Raw genomic sequence first — 13,913 nt, 5'->3', positions numbered from 1 at the left:
TTCTGTACATCGTCTAAACTGAATGATTTCTATAATTAATTTTATATCCTGCTACCTTGCTGAGTTCTCTGTTTGTAATTGTTTTCTATTGATTTACTTGGGTTTTCTGACTATACAGTCTTATCTATAAGTAATGACAGCTTTACTTCCTCCATTCCAATTGTAATTTCTTTCTCTTTTCTACTCACAATGCTTCTGCTACCTTAACTATAATGTTAATTTGTAGTGGAGAGAGTAGATACCCTTGTGATTTTAGCATATAAACACTGCTAGTGTTTCCCCAGTTAAGTGCTGGATTTGGGGAGATGTATATAAATACATATATAAATACATATACATACATATACAAATATAAATACATACACATACACATAATTATGTTAAGGGAGAAACCATATATTTCTCTTCTGCTGAATTCCTTTAATAAAGAATGGGTATTGAATTGTGTCACATGGTTCTCTGGGATCTCTGAAAATGATGATATAATTTTTCTCCTTAGATTCACAATGTTAGATTATATTAATGATTTGAATGATATTGAATTAACTCTACATATGATTGGAATAAACTCTACATAATCATGGATTCTGTTTGCTAATATTTTATTTAGGATTTTGTATTAATATACATAAGTAAAAATTGCTCTTTATCATTTTCTTTTTCTTGTGGAGTCTTTGTTAGATCTTGGTATCAATATTATACTCACTTCATAAAAGGAATTTGAAAGTGTTCCACTTTTGTCTAGGCTCAGAAAAATAAGAACAGCATCAAATCATCTGCTTTTCAGTGTTAGTAGACTTCCCCTGTGAAATCATAATGGCCCAGTGCTTTTGGAGCAAAGTAGCTTTTCATAACTTTTTCTGTTTCTTCAATGGAAATTGGTCTATATGAACTTTGCTTTTTTAGAGTTTTGGTAAATTATGTTTTCCTAGGATGTTTTCCATTCCTTCAAAGTCTTTAAAATGATTTGAATAGAGTTGTATGAGTAATCCTTTAAAAAATGTGTAAAATGTCTTTGTACTGTGGTTATGTCCAACTTTTCATTTCCTGGTTTGTATTTGTGCTTTCTTCTTTTCTTGATTATTATTTATGGCTTATATATTTCTTTTTCACAGAATTAGTTCATCTGTTTATGTATTACTTCTACTGTTGTTGTTCAGTTGCTAAGTCATGTTCAGCTCTTTGCAACCCCATAGACTGCAGCACACCAGGCTTCCCTGTCTTTCATTACGTCCCGGAGTTTGCTCAAATTCATGTCTATTGAGTCAGTAATGCTATCTAATCATCTCATCCTGTGCTGCCCTCTTCTCCTTTTGCCTTCATTCTTTCCCAGCATCAGGGTCTTTTCCAGTGAGTCAGTTCTTTGCATCAGGTGGCCAAAGTATTGGAGTTTCAGCTTCAGCATCAGTCCTTCCAATGAATATTCAGGATTGATTTCCTTTAGGATTGACTGGTTTGTTCTCCTTGCAGTCCACAGAACTCTCAAGAGTCTTCTCCAGCACCAAAATTCAAAAGCATCAATTCTTCAGCATTCAGTGGTCAAACTCCCACATCCATACGTGACTACATGACTACTGGAAAAACCATAGCTTTGACTATGTGGACCTTTGTCGGTAAAGTGATGTCTTTACTTTATATATTTATTTATTTATTTGGCTGCACCGGGTCTTAGTTGTGTCACATAGGATCTTTACTTATGGCATGCGGGATCTAGTTCCCTGACCAGGGATCGAACCCAGCACTGGGAGCATGGAGTCTTAGCCATGGGACCAACAGGGAAGTCCCAAAGTCTTTGCTTTTTAATATGCCATCTAAGTTTCTCATAGCTTTCCTTCAAGGAACAGGTGTCTTTTAATTTCATGGCTATAATCACCGTCTGCAGTGATTTTGGAGCCCAAGAAAATAAAATCTGTCACTGCTTCCATTTTTTCCCCTTCTATTTGCCAAGAAGTGATGGGACCTGATGGCATCACCAGATGCCAACAGATTTTTGAGTGTTGAGTTTTAATCCAGCTTTTTTCATTCCCCTCTTCCATCCTAATCATGAGGCTCTTTAGTTCCTCTTCACTCTCTGCATTAGAGTGGTATCATCTGAATATCTGAGGTTGTTGACATTTTTCCCAGCTATCTTGCAGCTTGTGATTCATCCAGCCCAGTATTTCACACGATGTACTCTGCACAGAAGTTAAATAAATAGCATGAGAATATATAGCCTGGTCATACTCCTTTCCCAATTTTGAACCAGTCCATTGTTTTACATAAGGTTCTAAATATTGCTTCTTGACCCATGTACAGGTTTCTCAGGGGACAGGTAAGGTGGTCTGGTACTCCCGTCTCTAAGAATTTTCCACAGTTGGTTGGATGTCTCTTGTGTTTTTGGAAAAGGGTGTTTGCTATGACCAGCGTGTTTTCTTGACAAAACTCTGTTAGCCTTTGCCCTGCTTCATTTTGTACTCCAAGGCCAAACTTGCCTGTTACTCTGGGTATCTCTTGACTTCCTCCTTTTGCATTCCAATCCCCTGTGATGAAAAGGGCATCTTTTTTGGTGTTAGTTGTAGGTGCTGTAGGGCTTCATAAAAGTGGTCAACTTCAGCCTTTTTGGCTTTAGTGGTTGGGGCATAGGCTTGGATTACTGTGATGCTTAATGGTTTGCCTTGGAAACAAACCAAGATCATTCTGTCATTTTTGAGATTGCCCCCAAGTACTGCATTTTGGACTCTTGTTGACTATGACGGCTACTCCATTTCTTCTAAGGGATTCTTACCCATAGTAGTAGATATAATGGTCATCTGAATTAAATTCACCCGTTCCCATCCACTTTAGTTCACTGATTCCTAAGATGTCAGTGTTCACTCTTGCCGTCTTTGTCTTTGTCTGACCACTTCCAATTTACCTTGATTCATGGACCTAACATTCCAGGTTCCTATTCAGTATTATTCTTTACAGCATCAGACTTTACTTTCACCACCAGACACATCCACAACTGAGTGCCACTTCATTCTTTCTGGAGCTATTAGTAATTGCCCTCTGTTCATCCTCAGTAGCATATCGGACACATGCCAACCTGGGGAGCTCATCTTCCAGTGTCATATCTTTTTGCCTTTTCATACTGTTCATGGGATTCTAGTGGCAAGAATACCAGAGTGGTTTGCCATTCCCTCCTCCAGTGGACCACGTTTTGTCATAACTCTCCACTATGACTCATCTGTCTTGGGTGGCCATGCATAGCATGGCTCGTAGCTTCATTGTGTTAACACAAGCCCCTTTGCCACAACAAGGCAGTGATCCATGAAGGAGAGTTCTACTGTTATCTGTTTTCTAACTCCTTTATTTGAACTTTTATTTGTTAATTCTTTCCTTCTGTTCCCCTTATTTTCTTTCTCTTTCACTGACTTTCTGAGTTGAGTGCTTATTCATTTAATTTTTTCCCTGTTTTTAATACATATATCTTGAGGCAGTGTACTTTTCTGTGACTGCTGCTTTATCTGCATCCGTAGATTCTGGTATGTAATGTTTTCATTATCATTATTGTCCAGAAATTCAGCAGTTTCGGTTTGAGTTTGCCCTTTGACTCAAGAATTGTTTGACAGAGAAGTTTTATATATTTAGATGGAAGATTTTACATTGATTTCTTATTTTATCCAGTTGTGACCAAAGAAATTTATCAATATTAGTTCTACCTTTTGGAATTTACTGAGATTTTCTTCTTGGCCTAATACTGATTTTGTTTATGTTTTCTATATTCTTACTGGGCTTTTGTTGATGTTATTTTATTTCATTGATCTGTCTTAGAATGGAAAGGGTGAGTTAAATTTCTCCTATTTTTAGAGTGTTTCAATCTATTATCTATTTCTCCTTGTCTTTCTTAACATTTCAGCTTTGTGAAAGTTGCTGTGTTATTTGATACAAAAATAGTCATAACTTTATATTTTTATTGTTGTCTCAATTAATGTTTTTGTAATAAGCTTTTTATTTTAGAATAATTTTAGTTTTATAGAACCCTTCATCTAGTTGCCCCTCGTGTTAATATCTTATATGACTACATTTGTCAAAACTAAGAAATTGGCATTTGTATACTGCTATTAACTAAACTCCTGACTTTATTCAGATTTCACCAGTTTGTCCACTCATGTCCTTTTTCTGTTCCAAGGTCCAAACCAAAATCCCACATTGCATTTAGTCATCATATCTCCTCCAAACTGTGGACAGTTCCTGTCTTTTCATGACCTTGACAGTCAATTAATGCCTTTCATTTTGAGTTTCTAAATTGTCTGATAATTAATATTGCAACCTCTGCTTCCTTTATTTGCATTTGACTGGTATACTTTTGCCCTTCTTGTATTTTTAACCTTTCTGAATCAATTTGTTCTAGTCGACTCTCCTGAATATAGTACTTGGATTTTGCTCAGTGATCCAATAGAAAAATGTTTTCCTTTAAATATGTAAGCTAAGATCATTTGGACTTCCCTTGTGGCTCAGCTGGTAAGATCATTCATTTATATTGATACAAAAGATGTTTGATTTTAATATTGTCACATTATTTTATTTTCTTTTTTAGTTATATTTTTGTATATTAAAAGCATGTTCTAGGCAGTCACAGGTTTACTTCTGTTCATTATAGACTAATTTGTGCTTTCTAGAATTTTATATAAATGGAATCATGATCTATGTACTCTTTATTGTCTGGCTCCTTTTACTCAGTGTAATTATTTTTAATTCATCTATATTATTTCTGTATAAATAGTTAATTCCTTTTTATCGTTGAGTAGTGTTCCATCACAGAGAAGGCAATGGCACCCCACTCCAGTACTCTTGCCTAGAAAATCCCATGGATGGAGGAGCCTGGTAGGCTGCAGTCCATGGGGTTGCTAAGAGTCGGACATGACTGAGTGACTTCACTTTCACTTTTCACTTTAATGCATTGGAGAAGGAAATGGCAACCCACTCCAGTATTCTTGCCTGGAGAATCCCAGGGATGGGGGAGCCTGGTGGGCTACCGTCTATGGGGTCGCACAGAGTCGGACACGCCTGAAGTGACTTAGCAGCAACAGCAGCAGCAGTGTTCCATCATATGGACATAGCACATTTGTTTTATCCATTCATCTGAATAGACATTTAGGTTATTTTTTGTTTGACAAACTTTTTGCAAATATTACAAATTTTAAAAAAGCATATTACTTATGTAGTCTGTTTTGATTTTTTTTTCAATTGTCCTGACATTTAGAGAAGTTTATATTTTGGTCTCGTGATTGTTGTTGTTCAGTCACTAAGTCATGGCCCACTCTTTGTGACCCCATGGACTGCAACACACCAAGCTTCCCTGTCCTTCACTATCTCCCAGAGTTTGCTCCAAGTCACGTCCATTGAGTTGGTGATGCTGTCCAACCATTTCATCCTCTGTCGCCCCCTTCTCCTCCTGCCCTCAATCTTTCCCAGCATCAGGGTCTCTTCCAATGAGTCATTTCTTTGCATCAGGTGGCCGAAGTATTAGAGCTTCAGTTTCAGCATCAGTCCTTCCAGTGAATGAATATTCAGGGTTGATTTCCTTTTGGATTAAGTGGTTTGATTTCCTTGCAGTCCAAGGGACTCTTAAGAGTCTTCTCCAGCACCAGAGTTTGAAAGCATCAATTCTTCAGCACTCAGCCCTCTTGATGGTTCAACTCTCACATCCATACATGACTACTGGAAAGATTTTGACTATATGCACCTTTGTCGGCAAAGTGATGTTTCTGCGTTTTAATATGCTGTCTAGGTTTGTCATAGCTTTTCTTCCAAGGAGCAAGTATCTTTTCATTTCATGGCTGCAGTCACTGTCCACCGTGATTAATTTTAGTCTAGTGATTAATTTTAGGTATCTTTTGTTACTTTCTTCTAATTATCTATTGCTAGTGTAAAGAAATGTTATTGAGTTGTATAAGTTGATTTAGTCTAAATAGCAAGACCTTTAAAAAGTGATTTATTTTAATTTTTGGCTAAGTTGCTGTGTGCGGACTTTTTTGTAGTTGTGGCAAGTGGGGGCTATTCTCTAGTTGTGGGGCGCAGTCTTCTCAATGCAGTGGCTTCTCTTGTGGAGCACCAGCTCTAGAGCACAGGCTCAGTAGCTATAGTGCACTGGCTTAGTTGCCCATGGCATGTGGAATCTTCCCACATCAGGGATCAAACCCATGTCCCCTGCATTGGCAGGCAGTTTCTTAACCACTGGACCACCAGGGAAGTCCTGTAAGTTGATTTTGCTGAACTCTTTTTAATTCTAATAGTATGTCAGTTGAATCTGTTGATTTTATCTCTTCTAATCCTTACAATTCTCATTTCTTTTTCTCCCTTAATAGTATTAAGCAAGACTTCCAGTTCTATGTTAAACAGTACTTGGTGAAAGTAAGTATCTAGTATTATTCTTAATCTTCAAGGTAAAGCATCTTAAGTTTCTCCATTTACATCATATTTTGCAATATGATGTAGGGTTTTGGTATGTAACCTTCACAAGTTAAGAAATTTACATTCTATTCGTATTCTTTTAAAGAGTTTTCACCATAAGTAGGCATGTAACATACTTTTTATGTGTTAATTGAGATAATCATATGATTATTCTCCTTTAGTCTATTCACATGGTAAATTACATTGATAGATTTTCTGAGGTTGAATGCATTCTTCGTGGAGTCTTAAACTCCACTTGAATTGTGATGTATTTTTTAACATTCTGTTTAATTAGATAAGCTAATATTTTGTTTAAGACTTGTACATCTATATTCATAAGTGAAATGAGTCTATGGAGTTTTTTTATTGTCTTTATCTGGTTTTAAAATCAAGATTTCAAGATTTTACTAGACAAATAAAATGAGTTGGGCAACTTTCTCTCCTTTCTATTTTCTCGAATAACTTGTGTAAGAAGAGAAATAACTCTTGAGAATCCAGCACACTATACCTGTAAATCCATCTGGGCCTGGATTTGGAGGAAGAGGAGATCCTTACCTACCCTTTCAATTTCACTAATGCCTAGTGGCCTTTTCAAGTTTTCTACCTTCTATGCCATTTTTATCATTTTACATTTTCTAGGAAAAAACTTTACCTAGATCTTTCCAGTTATTTGTCTAGTACCTGGCGGTGCCTTCACAAAGAGAGGGGCACAAGAGGAGAAGTATGTCTGTCTTTTGGGGGCATAGGAAGTTTGACTACCTCTGCATTTTCAGCAGAGCAATGGCTATATGTGATTTTCTGTTGCTTTGGATATTTGTGATTATATAATGAATATGTACACTTTTATAAAGGTGTGTTTTTATACATGATGCTCTGGTTTGTTTCTGTTTATATTAAAATGTCAGGCTGAAAATGAGTAATTTAAAAAAATTTTTTCTGGGTAATTATTTTTCTGTATCTGTTTGCATGGGTCCATGAACTGTGATGGCGGTATTTCCATGGGTCTCTAATGTCCCTGTGTACATCTGCATCTCTGCCAGCTGGTAATTCATTCTGTGTGTTTTTCCATGTGTTTGAGTATCTGCAACTGTGAGGGTTCGTCATTCTATGTGTATCTTTATGTCTCTGTACATGCCTGCGGGTGGGGGATTATGTATGCATCTCTGTATTTTACTGTAGAAATATATGCATGCAGTGCACATGCTACGTGGCAAGTTCAGACTCTCCAAGTCTGGAAGAAACATTACAACAGGAAATGCTCTGGATTCCAGCTTCCGGATGGAATTTCACTCAGAAAAATACCCCTTCCTGGTCCTCCCAATAACTGCAGCATTCTTTGTCTTTCCTGAAGAGACTGAGTTAAGGAGGTTTATGCTAACCTTGACCTCAGAGGCAGTGTCTTTCAGGAGGATCTGGCAGAGCCATGAAATTCCACACCCTGCCACTCGCCTCTTGCCAGGCCTACATCTTCCTCCTAAACCCTTTTATAGCTCCACGTTATCTACCAGACCAATTCTGATCTAAATTGTCCAGAGAGGCCAGAAGAAGACACATGGAAATGAGGAGAAAGAAACAGAATAAGGTTTTTAAAACAAATACATAAATAAAAATAGATGTGGGAACAAGAGGTAGAGAAATGAGAACAGGAGGCTAAGAGACAGAGACCAAGAAATAGGGCCTGAATGGTAGCAACAGATACTAATAAATGATGATAAAGAAACAAGATTGGGGACAGAGAGGTGTATAGACAGATGGAATGGGCAGGGTAGAAAAAGAGGGACTGACAGAAATGAGACTGGAATGTATGGAGTGGGAGAGAGGGGGACAGAGACAGACAGAATGGGGTTAGAAAGGCAGTTACATAAAACATGAGGACAGAAAGATGATAACAGCCAGGTAGTGACTGGGAGAGTGACTGAGATTAGATAAAGACAGAAATGGAGATGGTATTGAGGAAGAGGAGGAAGAAGTTGATGAAAGTAAAGTTGATTTACAGTGTTTCAGGTGTACAACAAAGTGATTCAGTTATATGTACATATATGTGTGTGTATGTGTGTGTTTTCAGACTCTTTTCCATTATAGGTTATTACAGGATATTGAATATAGTTCCCTATGCTATACCATAGGTCCTTGTTGTTTAATTTTAGGAGCTAATATTTTTGAGCACTTGTCTGAGGCATAGTTCTACAAACTTTACATGTGTTATCTCATTTAATGCTCTTGGTAACACTGAAGTAGGTACTGCTGTTTTACAGGTGAGGACACAACTAGGATTGGAGTCCAAACAATCTAACATCAGTGACCATGCTCTCAACTTTGTCAGTGACAGATAGAGACAGACAGGGAACTGGAGACAAGATAGCACACAGATAAAACACACATAGGAACAGAAAGATGGAGGCAAGAGACAGGCACATGAGGAGAGCCACCCAACAAGAGAGATGGTAACAGAGGTAGAAAAGGGGTGATAGCTGAGAGTATCAAAGAGGGGAAAAGGATAAGACCAACAGAGAGGTATGTGTGTGAGACAGAAACAGAGAATGTAAATGTTAGTTCTGGGGGGAGTTGGGGGGACAGGGGTGAAGACAGAGATTGGAACAGAAAGGTGAGAACAGAAATAGAGAAAGATAGGTGGGGAACAGAGACAGATGGATGCAGCAATACAAATAGAAAGATGAGAACTGGGAGACAGCCAGAGGTAAGATAAATAGGTAGAGTGTGATTGAGACAGGGGCAGACAGAAAAGAGGCCAAGGAGCCAAAGGAAATTTGAAAAAAAAAAAACAGAAAAGACTGAAATCTTGGAACACAAATTCAGAAATACATGAGGAAGGGTAATGTGGTATTATGTATGTGAGGACAGAGACAGACCAAGAGGAGAGCCGTAAGTTAAATAAGAATAAAATGGAGACAAGTCAACCCCCAACAGAGGCAACAGAGAGAAAGTGAGAGCAGGAGCAAGAAGAGGAGAGATGGAAAGAGAATAGGAGACAGGAAAGAGAAACCACCAGAGAGATGTAAATGGAAAGGCAAGCAAGCAGCATAAGACAGATGGGAGACCTCTGAGAAGTGGTGACAGTGATGGTGAACTGGGGTGACAGTAAAAAATAAAAGGGAAATAGAGACACAAGATGAAGTAATTTTGATTCAACTACCATTCACAAGTCTCGGATATATCAGGGCTGGCACCAGACTGTGTGGTGCCCAATAGGCTGTGAACTCAGGAAGTCAGGGCCTGGGCCTTTGTTATGCAATAATGTATTCTCCACCCACAATATTCTCCCAATCATGTGCTTATTAAACATTAAGTACTGGGGACTGTGCATGCATTACATGGATTATGTTATCGAATCCTCACAACTCTGATGTGGTAGATAGTATTATCATCCCCAGTTTACAGATGGGGAATCTGAGACTTTGAGTGATGAGTAACTTACCCAGGATCACACAGAGGAGCTAGGACCAATTGGTCCCCTATGTGAACCAATGGTGAGAGTATGTCATGAACAAAGGACTAGAATGAACCCTGTTCTATCTGTGCACCCAAAGTGCAAAAAATCAAATTCCAGTCTGCCTGACTCCAAGGTCTGCATGTTTGTCCACCATGCCACACTACTCCAGTGCAGACTCACTCACAGACTAATGGAAGACTGCTGAGCCAAGGTAAGTGTATCCTGACTCCTTACCCTCTGGAGTTCCCTCTATCAAAAAGGATGACCTGGCTACTTCAGAGAGACTGAGAAAAGTCCTGTGAGTGGAAGGAATAAAGCCCTGTGGGAGAACAGCAGCCAGGGAAAAGCAGAGAATGCTTCCTGGAGGAGAATGCCTCAAAGAGGCCAAAGAGAGGTTTACATGGTAGTCAACAAAGCTTCAGGGTCCCTTATTTGCACAGGTCTTTTCCAAGGCCCTGCTTAACAATCAGGGAAAAATCAAAGTGTACTGAAGATATGTACTCTTCACTCTACAAAAAAACTGAAATGCCCTGACATCTTACAGTTCATATTTGAAAGAAATTAAACAGAGGTTTTCCCACATTTGATCATAGTCCTAAAAATGTACATTATTGTAAAGCTGAAACTTTTCTGAACTATCAATAGTGAAAAACAGATTTCTATCAACCATGCTATTAAGAAAGACTGACTAATATTTCTAGTCTCTCTACAGAAAATTGATCTTATCTCGTGCTTCAGTGATAAAAGCCATCAGACATTGTTCCAAGACCCTCCTCTTCCCACCACTGACTCTCTAAACCTCCCAGTATCTGTGTTCATCTTTTGTCTCATTCCTTTCTATTACAGTGAAGGGCCTGAGGACCTCTCCTCCTCTCTGAGGCCCAGTACCCCAGATCCCAGCCCCCCCTTTCCTTTCCATTCTTTGCTTTCTCTTCTGTGTTCCCATCCTATCCCTTTCTATGGTCTCTGGGTCATTCCCAGCAGCAAACAAGCATAGTCTAGTATCTCCCGTCTTTAAAAAAAAGTCATTTTTTGCCCCTCCTACCATCACCTGAACTCTCTGGGCTCTGTTCCCATTCATAGCCATGTTTCTAAAGGGAATTGCCTACACACCTAGCTCCACTTCAGCAGAGTGGAGGGCAGTGTTTTATTTCCTCTGACCTCAGGAAAGGTCCTAAAACAATATACCCTCCCACCAGCATTCTATCCAATTATTCCTATTTTTTAACTTTATTTTTCATGATAATACATTATAAATTTTAGAATATACATGTCTGTACAGTTTGAATAAATTACAGAAGAAATACCTATGTACCTGTATACATCACCCAGTTTCAAAAACAGATCATTTCTGGACTTCCCTGGTAGCTCAGCAGTAAAGAATCTGCCTGCAAAAGAAGGAGTCACAGGTTCAATTCCTGGTCCAGGAAGATCCCACATGCCGTTGAGCAACTAAGCCTGTGCATCACAGCTATTGAGCCTGTGCTCTAGAGCCCAGGAACCACAACTACTGAGCCCACGTGCCGTTACTACTGAAGCCCTCATGCCCTAGAGCCTGTGCTCTGCAATGAGAAGCCACCACAATGAGAAGCCTGCACACTGCAATAAAGAGTAGTCCCCACTCACCACAACTAGAGAAAATCCCGAACAGCAACAAAGACCCAGCATAGCCAAAAATAAATACATAAACTTATTTTAAAAAATCATTTCTGAATGACAAAACCCACCGTGTAGCCCTCCCCAATCACATCTCCTTCCCCTCCCTGAGACAACCACTGTCATTTTTCATGCCTTGCTTTTCCGTATGGTTTTACAACATATGACTGCATCCATATATTGTATAATTTTGCATGTTGTTCAAATTTATAGAAACATATTCTTCCATAACTTTTTGGAATGAGTATTAGGTTTCCTGAGTTTCATCCATGTTGATACATGTAACTGGAGTTCATTCATTTATTTCATTGTGGTATTCCATTGTATAAACGTGTCTCAATTTATTAATCTTATTATGCTCTTGTTTCTGCTTCATGTTGTCAAACAGGCTTTGGTGAACACTTGTAGTGTCTCCCAGTACACACGTGCAAGGACTTCTCTAGGGGAGAAATTCTCAAACTTTCTGGTCTCAAGACTTCCTTTACATTCTTAAAAATTATTGCATACCCCAAAGAGCTTTGATGTATTGGCTTATACCAATTGATACTTGCTGTATTAGAAATTAAAACTGAGAAAATGTAAATATATTAATTTTAAATAAGCCCATTACGTTTAACAAAAGTAACATTTTTATGAAAAATAACTATATTTTCCAAACCAGAAAGAATGTAGTGAGAAGAGTGGCATTGTTTTACATTTTTGCAAATCTCTTTACTGTATGGCTTAGTAGAAGACAGCTGGATTCTCATATCTGCTTCTGCATTCAATCTGTTATGATATATCACATTCACATGTTTGCCTCTGGAAAACTCCATGCTTGAGAGAATGACAGTAAAGAAGCAAATAACACCTTTCTAGAGTTATGGTTTTGGCACCCCCACTCCCCATCCCTGCCCTCAGGATCCCCAGACCACACTATGGGAACTACTGCTCTGGGATAGACACCTAAAAGTGCTGGTCCTAGAGTTTGTGCATCATTCAGCTTTACTAGAAAATGCCCAACATTTTCTAGAGAGATTGTATCAGTTTACACTCCCACCAATGGTGTATCCATTCTTTATCCATTCTGGTTTTCCTAGCCCTAGTTATGTCCCTGTTTACCTGTTTTCAGTCTCTTTGCCACCTCCTACTTCATCAGACCTCTAAAGTTGAAATTCCTCAGAGCTTGGTCATGAGTCCTCTTCCTTTCTCTTTGTTCTGTCCCAGACTGACTTCTCTCATGGTTCTTAATACTATCTCTATACTGCCAACTCTCATTTATATCTGAAACCATACTTCTCCTCTATACACTATATACCACTATCTGCCTGACTTCTTCATTTGGCTATCTCAAGGGCAGGTAAAACTGAACTCTTGATCGTCCCCTGAAAACCTGTTCCTCTTTCCATCTTCCTCATCTCAATGAATGACCTGGCTTCACATCACTAGATCCCTGGGAGGCATCCTTGATTCCTACCTCTCCCTCCCACCCCCAAGCCACCACACCAAGCCCTTTCAATTCTAAGTATCTTTCAAATCTATCTACCTCTCTTCATCTCACAGTCTACCACCTTAGTCGCACTCACCATCATCTCTGATTGCAGTAGACTCCTAATCTTGTCTATCTCCAATTCAATTCACAGCAGCCAAAGTAATCTTTTTAAATATTAACTATACCATGTAAACCCCAAGCTTAAAAACCTTCAATGTAGTGTATTTCAGCATTTGCGGTGTGTGAAGTATCTACAAAAGAGATATTATTTCACCACGATTATAAATGATACAAATTGAAACAAAAGTTTCATGAGACATGCTTACCCTTCCTACATGATCCTATAATACATTTTGATATTTTCTTTTATCAAATTGATTTCAATACCTTCTTCAGTTTGACCCACATTTAAAAGCACTGCTTCAGTACCTTTTTATTGCTCACAGAATAAGATCTGTTCTTCTTACCATGGCCTATAAAGCTCAACATAAGCTGGTTTCTGCCAGCCTACTTCTTCAACCTCACATCCCATCCTCTTGCCCTCAGCTCTCTATGCTCCAGCCACACTGGTCTTCCTACATTCCCTGAGTATATCATTTCCCTTTCTTCCCAGGGCCTTCTTACTTGCCATGGCCTCTGCCTAGGACACTTTTGCCTCCACTCTTCATAAGCTAACTCCCACTTCACTCAGCTTAAATATCACAATCTGCCTGACTCTGAGGCTAAATTGCCCCCATATTCTCTTTCCTATCACCCTGTCCTGGCTCTTTATAGCCTTATCAAAATTCGTAATTTTGTGTGTTTGTAAGTTGTAATTATGTATTTGTTTACTTCAAGTCCTCTCCAGCACCAGACTGAAATTCTGAGGGCCAAGTTTGTTCACCATGATCTTGTTTATATCTGTCTAATTCACCACTACAT

This window comes from Bos taurus, chromosome X (assembly GCF_002263795.3).
Source record: "Bos taurus isolate L1 Dominette 01449 registration number 42190680 breed Hereford chromosome X, ARS-UCD2.0, whole genome shotgun sequence".
Taxonomy (NCBI): domain Eukaryota; kingdom Metazoa; phylum Chordata; class Mammalia; order Artiodactyla; family Bovidae; genus Bos; species Bos taurus.
This window is presented reverse-complemented; position numbering follows the sequence as displayed.